Source organism: Mobula hypostoma, chromosome 5 (genome assembly GCF_963921235.1).
Source record: "Mobula hypostoma chromosome 5, sMobHyp1.1, whole genome shotgun sequence".
Classification (NCBI taxonomy): Eukaryota; Metazoa; Chordata; class Chondrichthyes; order Myliobatiformes; family Myliobatidae; genus Mobula; species Mobula hypostoma.
Window position 1 is genome coordinate 151,170,966 of NC_086101.1, and position 13,423 is coordinate 151,184,388.

A 13,423-nucleotide genomic window follows, 5' to 3' on the forward strand; every position below is an offset into this window, starting at 1 on the left:
ATGTTATGATCACTGCTTCCCAAGGGTTCCTTCACCTCAATCTCTCTAGTCACTTCCGGTTCATTAGACAATACCCAATCCAGTACAGCCGATCCCCTAGTGGGCTCAACAACAAGCTGTTCTAAAAAGCCATCTCATAGATATTCTACAAATTCTCTCTCTTGAGATCCAGCGCCGACCTGATTTTCCCAGTCCACTCGCATGTTAAAATCCCCCACAATTATCATAACACTGCCCTTCTGACAAGCCTTTTCTATTCCCTGTTGTAATTTGTAGTCCACATCACTGCAGCTGTTTGGAGGACTGTAAATAACTGCCATCTTGGTCCTTTTACCCCTGTGATTTCTTAGCTCAACCCATAAAGATTCTGCACCTTCCGATCCTATATGACCTCTTTCTAATGATTTAATATCATTTCTTACCAATAAAGCCACGCCTCCCCCTCTGCCTACCTTCCTATCCTTCCGATACACCATGTATCCTTGGACGTTCAGTTCCCAGAGATATGCATCCTTTAGCCACGTCTCAGTGATGGCCACAATATCATACCTGCCAATCTGTAGCTGTACGACAAGATCATCCACCTTATTCCTTATGCTGCGTGCATTTAAGTATAACACCTTAAGACCAGTGTTTGGTACTTTTTGCTTTGATTTCACTGCAACTTTATTGCACTGCAACTCATCCCAATGGCTACAAATTTGCCCCATCCTCTGCCTGTCTTTCCTGACATCTTTACTGCTCACTATCTTAGATTTATTTCTGTTTTCCCCTTCCTCCACTCTATCATTCCGATTCCCATCCCCCTGCCAAATTAGTTTAAACCCTCCCTAACAGCTCTATTAAACCTTCCCGCCAGGATATTGGTCCCCTTCGGGTTCAGGTGTAACTTGTCCATTTTGAACAGGTCATACTTCCCCCAGAAGAGATCCCAATTATCCAAGAATCTGAAGCCCTGCCTCCTGCACCAGTCTTTCAGCCACGCATTCATCTGCCTGATCCTACTTTTCTTGCCCTCGCTAGCACGTGGCACAGGTAGCAATCCCGAGATTACTACCCTGGAGGTCCTGCTTCTCAGTTTCCTTCCTAACTCCCAGAAATCTCTCTTCAGGACCTCCTCCTTTGTCCTATCTATGTCATTGGTACCAACATGTACCAAGACAACTGGCTGCTCGCCCTCCCCCTTCAGAATATTCTGGACCCGATCAGAGACATCCCGTACCCTGGCACCTGGGAGGCAGCACACCATGCGGGTATCTCTATCAGGCTCACGGAATCTCCTGTTCGTTCCCCTGACTATGGAATCCCCTATGACTACCGCATTCCTCTTCTCCCTCCTTCCCTGCTGCACAACAGCGCCAGGCTCATTGAGACCCGGTCACCGTGGGCGTCCCCTGTTAGGTCATCCCCCTCAACAGCATCTAGAACAAGACATTTGTTGCTGAGGGGGACAGCCACAGGTGTGCTCTCCACTATCCAGGCATTTCCCTTCCCTCTCTTGACAGTGACCCAGTTTTCTGACCCCTGTAGCCTAGGTATGACTACCTCCTTGTAGCTCCTGTCTATCACCTCTTCACTTTCCCTGTTAAGCAGTAGGTCATCAAGCTGCAGCTCCAGATCCCTACCACGGTCTCGGAGGAGCTGCATCTCGGTGCACCTGGCACAGATGTGGCCATCAGGGAGGCTGGGGGTCTCCCAGGATTCCCACATCTGACACCCTGAACAAAGCACAAACCCTGCAGGCATGCTATCTAACTCTTCAGGAATGAAACAGGAAAATTAAGTCTACTCACCCACTTACCTCGCCAAACAGACGAACTTTTTAAACCATTAGCTTGTACCGTTAGCTGTGAGAGCCCTGTTGTTCCTGTCTGTCCGGGCCGATTCGCAAAAGGGGGGGGGAGAGAAAAAAAAGAGTTGGTGCTTCACTCTCACCTCTTCCCGTTTACTGCCGAAGCCCGTTGAAGCCAAAGCCCTACACTCTGATACCGCTCACTCCGCTGCCTTCTCCGACAGCTGCCCGCTGTATAGGGTGGTCTCCTTTTTAAACTCTCCGTGCTATCCTGTTACGTCATGCGCCTGCACAGTCTCGTCCTTCTTGCACACGAAGAAGTTTTTTTAAAAGAACTGCCTTCCTTCAGAATTCAGCTCCCATGCCACTCTTGTTACGTACCCCGTAACTGGGTTGCCAAACCAGCAGAAATGGATCACTCAGTTGGAGTCTGGAGTACTAGAACTAAGAAAGTTTTATTAAAGAAACAAGCAACACAGTAATCGAAAGGATAATAAATGCAACAGTTCAACAATGATAACCACACATGTGCACAGAATTAAGATAACAGCATCAATCAAGCTCTATCGTTGTCTAGGGGTAAATGACCAAATTTCAAAGTGACTCAAAGTTCAGTCCAGTTTAGTAGTTCTGTTCGCAGTAATCGTTGCCATGGCGATGGACAACGTGGGGGAAGAGAGAGATAGAACAGGAACAACCGATCATTCAGCACGGCTTCACTCACAGACCGGCGAGATGGCTCACAAGCAGCTTTTGGGCGGGTCCTTGGTGGTCACCGACTGTGACCCCTCTTCCAGATGCGGTCGATCCTCTGCAGTGAACCCGGCACCCAGGCAAGGGCGGACACACACCGGGTTCCCGCTGATCGTACCTTTCCACCCTGGCCGTTGTCTGGTACTTCCCACCGACTCGTGAGAAGCGTACCGTTTCCAGGGTCTCGTTACCTCGGGTGGCGTGTGTCCTGCCTTAGCGAACCGGTCCCTTTTTATCCCCCTGCTGGGGTATCGCCTGTCCATCACTTCAAACAGTTCAAGGTTCAAAGGGGGGAGCCGCTCCAGACAGCTCTCTCTCCCCCCGTCCCTTCATTACACATCTCCAGACGCTGCTCCATTGTTCCTTATCTCTCCTTCCCCTGAGGGCAGGTGGCAGACCACTTGCTGATGTCACTGATGCTAACCCAGGCCAGCAAACATCTTAATTTTATGTGTATTCTCGTCACACTCTGTAGTCCCAATCCAAAAGAAAGCTGTTGGAAGCAACCTTCTTTTTTAAACTCTCCACGCTGTCCTTTTACGTCCCGCGTCTGCGCAGTCTTGTTCTTCTTGCAGTTGAAGAAGTTTTTAAAAAACTTACTCATTCAATTTACCACCCGATCAACCAGTTCATTAATGTATATGACAAATAACACTGGACCCAGTACAGATCCCTGAGGCACACCACTAGTCACCAGCCTCCAATCTGACAAAACAGTTATCCACCACATACTCTGGCATCTCCCATCCAGCCACTGCTGAATACATTTTACTACTTCAATATTAATACCTAACGATTGAACCTTCCTAACCAACCTTCCTTGTCAAAGGCCTTACTGAAGTCCTTATAGACAACATCCACCACTTTACCCTCATCAACATTCCTAGTAACCTCTTCAAAAGATTCAGTAAGATTTGTCAAACATGACCTTCCACGCGCAAATCCATGTTGACTGTTCCTAATCAGACCCTGTCTATCCAGATAATTATATATACCATCTCTAAGAATACTTTCCATCAATTTACCCACCACTGACGTCAAACTCACAGGCCGATAATTGCTAGGTTTACTCTTAGAACCCTTTTTAAACAATGGAACAACATGAGCAATACGCCAATCCTCCAGCACCATCCCCGTTTCTAATGACATTTGAAATATTTCTGTCAGAGCCTCTTCTATTTCCACACTAACTTCCCTCAAGGTCCTAGGGAATATCCTGTCAGGACCCAGAGACTTATCCACTTTTGTATTCCTTAAAAGCGCCAGTACTTCCTCTTCTTTAATCATCATAGTTTCCATAACTTCCCTACCTATTTCCCTTATCTTACACTGTACAATATCTTTCTCCTTAGTGAATACTGAAGAAAAGAAATTGTTCAGAATCTCCGCCATCTCTTTTGGCTCCACACATAGCTGCCCACTCTGATTCTCTAAGGGACCAATTTATCCCTCACTATCGTTTTGCTATTTATATAACGGTAGAAACCCTTGGGATTTATTTTCACCTTACTTGCCAAAGCAACCTCATATCTTTTAGCTTTTCTAATTTCTTTCTTAAGACTCTTTTTACATTCTTTATATTCCTTGAGCACCTCATTTACTCCATGCTGCCTATATTTATTGTAGATATCTCTCTTTTTCCGAACCAAGTTTCTAACATCCCTTGAAAACCATGGCTGTCATACTTTTAACCTATCCTTTCAACCTAACAGGAACATAAAGATTCTGTACTCTCAGAATTTCACCTTTAAGGACCTCCATTTCTCTATTTCATTCTTCCCTAAAACAAATTGTCCCAATCCACTCCTTCTAAATCCTTTCGCATCTCCTCAAAGTTAGCCTTTCTCCATTCAACAATCTCAACCCTGGGTCCAGACCTATCCTTCTCCATAATTATATTGAAACTAATAGCATTGTGATCACTGGACCAGAAGTGCTCCCCAACACAAACCTCCGTCACCTGACCTGTCTCATTTCCTAACAGGATATCCAACACTTCCCCTTCTCTCGTTGGTACCTCTATGTATTGCTGCAAAAAACTATCTTGCACACATTTTACAAACTCCAAACCATCCAGCCCTTTTGCAGTATGGGCTTCCCAGTCTATGTGTGGAAAATTAAAATCTCCCACAATCACAACCTTGTGTTTACTACAAATATCTGCTATCTCCTTACAAATTTACTCCTCCAATTCTTGCTCCCTATTTGGTGGTCTATGATACACCCCCATAAGAGTTACACCACCTTTCCCATTCCTCAATTCCACCCAAATAGCCTCCCTAGAGGAGCCCTCTAATCTATCCTGCCAGAGCACTGCTGTAATATTTTCTCTGACAAGCAATGCAACACTTCCCCCTCTTGTCCCTCCGATTCTATCACACCTGAAGTAATTAAATCCAGGAATATTTAGTTGCCAATCATACCCTTCCTGTAACCATGTTTCACTAATAGCTACCACATCATACTTCCAGGTATCAGTCCATGCTTTAAGCTCATCCACTTTTCTTATAATGCTCCTAGCATTAAAATAAATGCATTTAAGAATTTTTCCACCTCTTACTCTCTGATCACTAACTGTGCAAACAACTTTATTTTCTTTTTCTTCCGTCTTCCCTACACCTGTTCCTACACTCTGGTTCCCCTCCCTCCTCTTATCTAGTTTAAATCCACCAGAGCCTCTCTATCAAACTTGCCTGCAAGAATATTTGTCCCCCTCCAGTTCAGATGTAGACCGTCCTGCCGGAACTGGTCCCGCCTTCCCTGGAAAACTGCCCTATTATCTATAAATCTGAAGTCCTCTCTCCTGCACCATGTCTTCAGCTACTTGTTTATCTGCGCTATCTTACTATTTCTAAACCGGCCTGCACGTGGCACTGGTAGCAGTCCTGAGACTGCTATCCTGGAGATCCTGTTCTTTAACGTGGCACCTAACTCCCTAAACTCACCTTTCAGGACTTCGTCACGCTTCCTACCCATGTCATTGGTCCCTACATGGACCATGACATCTGGCTGCTCACCCTCCCTCTTGAGAATACTGAGAACTCGATGCGAGATATCGCGGACCTTGGCACCAGGGACGCAACAGACCATCCGGGATTCTCGATCTCTTCCACAGAACCTCTGATTTGTCCCCCTAACTATCGAATTCCCTGTCACTACTGCTCTCTTCTTTTTCCACCTTCTGAGCTGAGGGTCCCATCTCAGTGCCAGAGACGCAACCACTGCAACCTGAACCTGGTAGGTCATCCCCATCAACAGTATCCAAAACAATGTAATTATTATTGGTGGGAATGGCCACAGGGGTGCTCTGCTCATTCTGTCTATTCCCCTTCCCTCTCCTGACAGTCACCCAGCTACCTGTCTCTTGACTCTTAGGAATGACTATCTCCCTGTAACTCCTGTTTATCTCTGCCTCTGCCTCCCGAATGATCCGAAGTTCATCCAGCTCCAGTTCCCTGACTCTGTTTGTCAGGAGCTGCAGCTGGATGCACCATTTCGCAGATGTACAAACGTTTTTAGTTATCAGGGACGATTGTGCTCGCCCTGACTTCCCACATCCTGCAAACAGAGCACTCAACTGCCCTAACTGCTGCCTCCATTACCTACTCCTAAGGTAATTCGATTTATTAAAGGAACTTACCCGGTCTTACCTCACTTGGAGTGAAGCTCTTCATCAACCTCTGCTTGCCGAAGCCTCAGGAGCCAAAGCCTTCCTACTCTGTCACCCTCTACTCCGTCGCCTGCTCCATTAAACTGCTCTCCTTTAAATACTCCCACTGCCTCACAGTCTGACTTACACGCGCTTGCATAGTCGTGCCCCGTTCAACTGCCGAAGAAAAAGGAGGCAAGCATACCATATGCCTCCTTTACCCTATAGGTTTGGCCAAAGTAAATTTATTATAGAAGTACATATATGTCACTATATACAACCCTGAGATTCATTTTCTTCTGGGCATACTCAGTAAATCCATAATAAAATATTAACCATAATAGAATTAATGGAAGACTGCACCAAAGTGGGCATTTAACCAGTGTGCAAAAGACAACAAATGGTGCAAGTAAAAAATAAAGAGAGAATAATAAATAAGCAATAAATATCAAGAAGATGAGATGAAAAGTCCTTGAAAGTGAGTCCATAGGATGTGGGAACATTTCAGTAATTCAGCAAGTGAAGCTGAGTGAAATTATTCCATTTGGTTCAAGAGCCTGATGGTTGAGAGGTAATAACTGTTCCTAAACCTGGTGATGTGGGTCCTGAAGCTCCTGTGCCGCCTTCCTGATGGCAGCAGTGAGAAAAGGGCATGGCCTGTGTGATGGACTGGGCTGTATCCACTACTTTTTGTAGTGTTTTCTGTTCAAGGGCACATCAATGTTTCCATATCAGGCTGTGATGCAATCAGTCAATATACTTCACACCATACATCTATCGAAGAATGTCAAAGTTATAGATCTCAGCCTAGTCTTTGCCAACTAGTCTCTGTCATACTTGCTTCGTGATTACATTTATGTGCTGGGTCCAGGACAGGTCCTCTGACATGATAACACTGACACTCTCCAATTCTGATCCTCCTGTGAGGACTGGTTCATGAACCTGTGGTTTCCTCCTCCTGAAGTCAATGATCAGCCCCTTGGTCTTGCTGACATTGAATAAGAGGTTGTTATTGTGACGCCACTCAGCCAAATTTTCAATCTCCCTCCTATGTGCTGATTCGTCACCACCTTTGATTCGGCCTACGTCAGTGGTTTCGTCAGCAAGCTTGAAAATAGCATTGGAGCTTTGTTTAGCCACACAGCTGTAGGTGCAAAGCAAGTAGAGCAGGGGGCTAAGCACACAGCCTTGAGGTGCATCTGTGCTGATGGAGATTGTGGAGGAGCTGTTGCCAATTTGAAATGATTGGGGTTTGTAAGTGAGGAAATCTGGGATCCAATTGCACGGGGAGATTTTGGGACCAGGGGCGTATCTATGGAAAATAGCGCCTATGGCAAGCACTAAAATTGCATCCCTGTCCAAACATCTGACACCCATATTTTAGATAACTTTACCATAATGTGAGCTCAAAAATACAAGTCAGACTCATTAATCTTTTAATTAACAAATTATGGCACTACATGAAAATTATAACTGCACCTTCCTTGCTTTCACTGATGCAAATTGGTCTTTGATGTGATCAAAGTCAGTTTTTTTTCAGTTTCTTCTCTTTCTACACTCAACGGAGCAAGATCACAGAGTCTGCCTTGACCCATGGAGGCTCTCAAATACGAAAGTATTAGTTTTAACTTGCTGAATGATCTCTTACAGCTGGTGATGGAAACTGCGATGGTTAGCATTATCTGAATAGCAATGTGAAGATTGGGGAAGATGCTCTCATCTCCATACTGAACAATAAGTTGAAGAAGCTCTTCAGGTCTTGATATTTTCATGTCGACCCGCCTTGATAGCAACGTTCTGCAATCCAAAATTTCTTCATATAGCTGCTGTCCATCAACATCAGAGCTGTACAATTCACCCAAATTTTCACATTTCTTCTTTAGGTCATTACTGTCAGCGCCGTAGCACAGTCTCTCGACATAGAGAAGGAATCCAAACTTGGCATCAGTGTCATGCAAACGAGCGAACCTTTCGTCCATTTCTCTGTGAAGATGGTTGAGTGTTCCCTTCATGACTCTTCCCATTTCCTCCTTAGCTGTTAACCCAGCGTCTCTCGAGTTCTCATCAGTCATTCCTTTCTTACGTCTCTGACGTCTTTCAACTTACAATATTCCATTCTTGAGAGAGATTGACTCCTTCTTCGAGTGACTCACTGACTAATACTTCTCTTTCATCATAAAAATGATCTCGGAGGGCTTTCAAATCCAGGGCAGCATCATGGAAGTTCATGCTAGGATCCTACAGCCTCTTTTGAATATGGTCAATGGGAATGAGTACTTTGTTCCAAAATTCTAGCAAATCAGAAAATAGTAACTCAACATGCGGTTGTACAGCTGCCTTGCGTCACTTGTTTCACTGGTCTCGTTTTCATTGTCTATCATGTGCTAGAGAACTTGAAGTATCTCCTCAAGGTACTTGTTGATGGGCTTCATTGCTTCTGTCCTTGCACTGCACCTGGTTTCGGACTCCGACTTAACAACCACAGGCACAGCGTTTTTGAGTTTTTCCCAGTGCTGTGTTGAACGAGAGAAAAACACGTAGAGAGCTTCGATAGTTCCAAAAAACGTTACAATCATCGTATCCTGCTTGGCTGCATGTACACCCACCAAGTTGAGTGAGTCATTGTCGCAATTCACAAACACTGCCAGGTTGTTTTTCTCACTTATTCTTTGATGAACACCACTTCTGTGTCCAGCCATCACAGCAGCGTTGTCATAGCACTGTGACCGACAAGCTTGTAGCTCCATTTCGTCTGTCTCTAGCTGTTTCAAGATGTCTTCAACCAAGCTCTCAGTATCCTTTTGGCTTATCTGGATAAAACCAAGGAAGGACTCTCTAACACGGTCTATTTTCCTCTCAAAATCAACTTCCACATACCTCACTACTTCTGACATCTGCTCACGGTCTGCCTGATCAGGAGTCGAGTCGAACCTGAGACCATAGTACTTGGCTTTACGAATGCTTCTCTGTAAACTCTGGCAAACAGTGGATACCATCATGTGGATGAATTTGTTCTGGACACCCGCTGAAAGATAAGACGTGGATCCAGGATGACTTTCCAAATGAGTGAGGTGTTCTTTTATGACAGGGTCAAAGATGGCCAGTAGTTTCAGTAAGCCAAGGAAATTTCCCACATTGGAGTCATCGTCTAGCTGGAGTGACTCCCTGTGTCCTCGCAAAGCCAGGTTCTGAGTCGCAAGGCATTTTATGCAGTGAAGGATTCTCGTCAAGATATCACACCACTTCTGCTTTTCCTTCTCAATTTGTGACTGAAATACCGCGTCAATAACTCCTCTGTTTCCAGCTAAATTTCTTTCCACTGTGTGAAGCATTCTCGATGATTCTTGGCATTTTCATGAATACTAATCTTTTCAGGTGCTTTCCACTGGTTGAATCCACTTTCCTGCTCCAATGAGGATTGATGGTCTGACCGGGAATAGAGAAGACAACAGACACAAAATGCAGACTTTTTAGAAGGAGAATAGACCAGCCATGAGCGAGTCACGTCCTCACCACGACCATGTCCCAATTTCCTCTTCTTTTTCAATCTTTTTATTAGTTTCATAAAATATAAACATGACATAATAGTAGTACAAAGTTATTGGGAATACATTGTTATAATTAACATGAGTAATTATAAAACCAAATAATACTTAATTGACAAAACTCCCAATCATATAGGATACCAATGAATAATACAGAACAAAGAGAAATATCTAGACAAAAATCATGAAAAAGGAAAAAAAAGTTTAAAAAAAATATAGTAACCTCCCTCCAAAAAAACTAATCTAAATAGAATTAATCAACTAAACTAAAAAAAAAAGACCTGGGCTGTTTTAACATCATAAAAAATGGGAGAAAAGAAAACCTTAGTGTCGACGACTCCATTCCTCTTAACCAACACTACAGAGAAGTAAAATAAGTTTGGAAATGGTTAAATTACATCGTATGAAAATGCTGAATAAATGGCCTCCAAGTCTTTTTGAATTTAATGGAAGGGTCATAAACCACACTTCAAATTTTTTCCAAATTTAAACACAACATAGTTTGTGAGAACCAGTGAAATATAGGAGGAGGGTTAATCTCTTTCCAATTCAGCAAAATGGATCTTCTAGCCATTAAAATAAGAAATGCAATCATCTGACGAGCTGAAGAGGTTAAATGATTTGATTCTATCATTGGTAACCCAAAAATAGCAGTAATTGGGTGAGGTTGTAAGTCTATATTCAAAACCATTGAAATAGTATCAAAAATATCTTTCCAATATTTTTTCAACAAACGACATGACCAAAACGTGTGAGTTAAAGAAGCTATCTTGGAATGACATCTATCTCATATAGGATTTATATAAGAGTAATAACGAGATAATTTATCTTTGCACATATGAGCCCTGTGCACATTTATAAGCCAATTGCTCTTTCATCACTTCGGGACTGTAATTGGACTGAACTATTCTGAAGGAATGCTGCCGATATTTCATCATCCCTTGCCGACGAGCAGCCTGGAGAAGATGTTCTTTAACATTAACGTAATGGAAACGAAGAATACTTGGTCTTGGTTTTGATTCGGCGGATGCCAGCTTTGGCCATGGTATACGATGGGCGCGGTCGAGCAATGGAGGATCGTTGGGAAATACTGAACTAAACGTATCCTTTAAAAGTTGAGCAAAGAATATTGAAGGGTCTCCATTCTCAACATCCTCGGGTAGACCAATTATACTTAAGTTCTGTTTTCTCGATCGATTTTCAAGATCGATAACTTTGGATTTAAAATGTTGCAGTTGTTTAATGGTCGAAGCTAAATTCTGCTCCAGATTCTCGACTTTTGAATCCGTCTTCTGAGATTTAATATCCAGTTCAGAGATTTTACTTCGATGTTCTTGGACTTCACAATCCAGGGATTTCAGAGTTTCTGTGATTGATTTTAAGTCTTCATTAAGACTTTGATGTTGTTGTTCAAATTTATCAGATAATTTATCAGATAAGCTTTAAGATAGATTTTGACTTCGTTCCTCGAATTTTTCTGCGAAAAACTTCATCATAGGGTAGCTCCATTTGTTTAGAATCACCTTTTCTTTTTCCTCCGTTTCCGTCGGAATCTTTCCCGTCTTTGGTTTTGGATCTTGTACTCATTTCTTTAGATTCCACAGTTGCAGTTCAAGAAAGAATCAATAAGATAAAATAAATCTTCTGGTGTAGGTAAAAATTGGTTAAGTAAGGGAGATCATAGGTTTAAAAAAAAGATAACAGGAATGGAGCAAAGCCAAAAGCGACCTTACTCCATGAGCACTCCCTGCAGAATCCCCGCCAAATAACAGTTCAAGGCTCTTTGACACCATCCAGTTCACTAGGTTCAGTGTTGTCAGGTTCAATCTCGTCAGGTAAAACCTTGTCAATAAACTCAACATCATCACCACCACCACCATCATCTTCCCCTCCTGTCATGTCTACGTTCTCTGTGGCAACCTCACTCTGAATCTCGTCATACTCGTATTTATCTGACTTGACTTCCTCCTCGGCTAGTGACGCATTTGTACTTGATCCACCTTCGGATTCCAACAAACTTGTAGCATGTGCAGGCAGCTCCATGGAACGTGTCGAACTACTTGTTCCGGGCTTTTCAAAGAAGGGCATGAAGAGCTTGCTTGACTTCTTGGCTTCCTCCGCCTCCAACTTTCATCTCTTCCGTCCTTCAGCTCCACTTTCCTCCTCCTTCATGAAGAAACGTTTCATGCTCTGAAATAAGGCCATCCTTGTGCTTCTCACCCATGATAATCAAAGACAGATGATACATCTGAAGAAAATTCTTTTTCACTACCTGAGGATGACTTGTCTGACTTTAATAGAAACTGCTCAGTGGTGCCCCCCCCCTTCAAGTGGTGCCCAGAGCATGTGCCACACCTGCCATACCTTAGATACACCACTGATTAGGACCAATAACTTGTGCAGCTGTCGCAAAGCTCTGGTGACCTGGGTTCAGTCCTGACTTCCACTACTGGCTGCTTGGAATTTGTATGTTTTGTCTGAGTGCTCCAGTTTCCTTTTGCATCCCAAAGGTACAGGCTGTTGGGTTCATATTGCCCCTTATGATGAGGTCAGATGGGAGATGAGGGGTCGTTACTGGACATGTGGGAGAACATAGGAAAGAAAGTAGAGGGTGGGGATTGTTCTGAGAGCATGCATTGACTCAGTGGGGTGGATGTTGTAAGAAAAAATGGAATTGGTTCTGGATTCGATTGTAACTGCTGCCAAGGAAGAAATGGAACTAATCAGAACTACAGCTAGCATGATATTTGAATCTGATTAAACAAGTAAAATTGTTAGGTTTGTGTATGGTTGTGAGGGTACAGTATATAGTACCATCAGTGTTTTGGGTAGCATTGCTCCATGAATATGTGGAACAGTTGGTATGAGAAAATGGGAACCCAACTCTTGTATGGATAAGCCCGACAAGGCAATTATGAATAGCGACTTCTTGCACTATTGCCTTTGAACCAGAAGGTTGTATATGCAAGCTCTTCTGATGCCTTTTGTATGAGATAAATGGTCAAGTTTCAAAGTAAATTGATTATCAAAGTACTTATAGTGCATGTCACCACATACTACCCTGATATTCATTTTCTTGCAGGCATACTCAATAAATCTATAATAGGATAATAACCATAATAGAATCAATAAAAGACTGCACCAACTGGGCATTCAACCCATGTGCCAAAGACAACAAACTGTTGAAATGCAAATATAAATAACTAAATAAATAAACAATAAATAATCAAGAACATGAAATGAAGAGTGCTTGAAATTGAGTCCAGAGGTTCTAAAGTTTGGGCGTTTTTATTCACATTTTGATGTTCTAAAATGCAACCTTTCAAACTTTTAATAGCAGCTGCCTCTAGCGATCACAGAGATAATAAACTGTTTTTCGATATTTTGTAGACAGCATATTACCATGAGAACTCTGGTCTCACCTTTGACGTTTCACTTTTTCGTGTCCATCCCTCCCCAACCCACTCTGAAGCCCTGATGTGGCAAAAGAAGCTTCCATGTCTGATGAAATGATGGGATCTGAAATGTCAGCTCTGTTTCATGCAGAGAACGGACGTTGTATGGGCTGAAGAGATTAATTTAATTAGCTCAGCACTAACAACATCTTGGGCCAAAGGACCTGTTCCTGTGCTGTACAGTTCAAAGTTCAATCAGCTCTGATTATAACAAATGGTGGGGCATTGA

General features: G+C 43.1%; 1 protein-coding gene across 1 annotated transcript in view; it reads left to right on the forward strand.

The window, feature by feature from the left end:
* Positions 1 to 13,423, forward strand: part of gldc (glycine dehydrogenase (decarboxylating)) — a 205,793-nt gene that overhangs the window by 90,706 nt on the left and 101,664 nt on the right. The window lies entirely within an intron of this gene.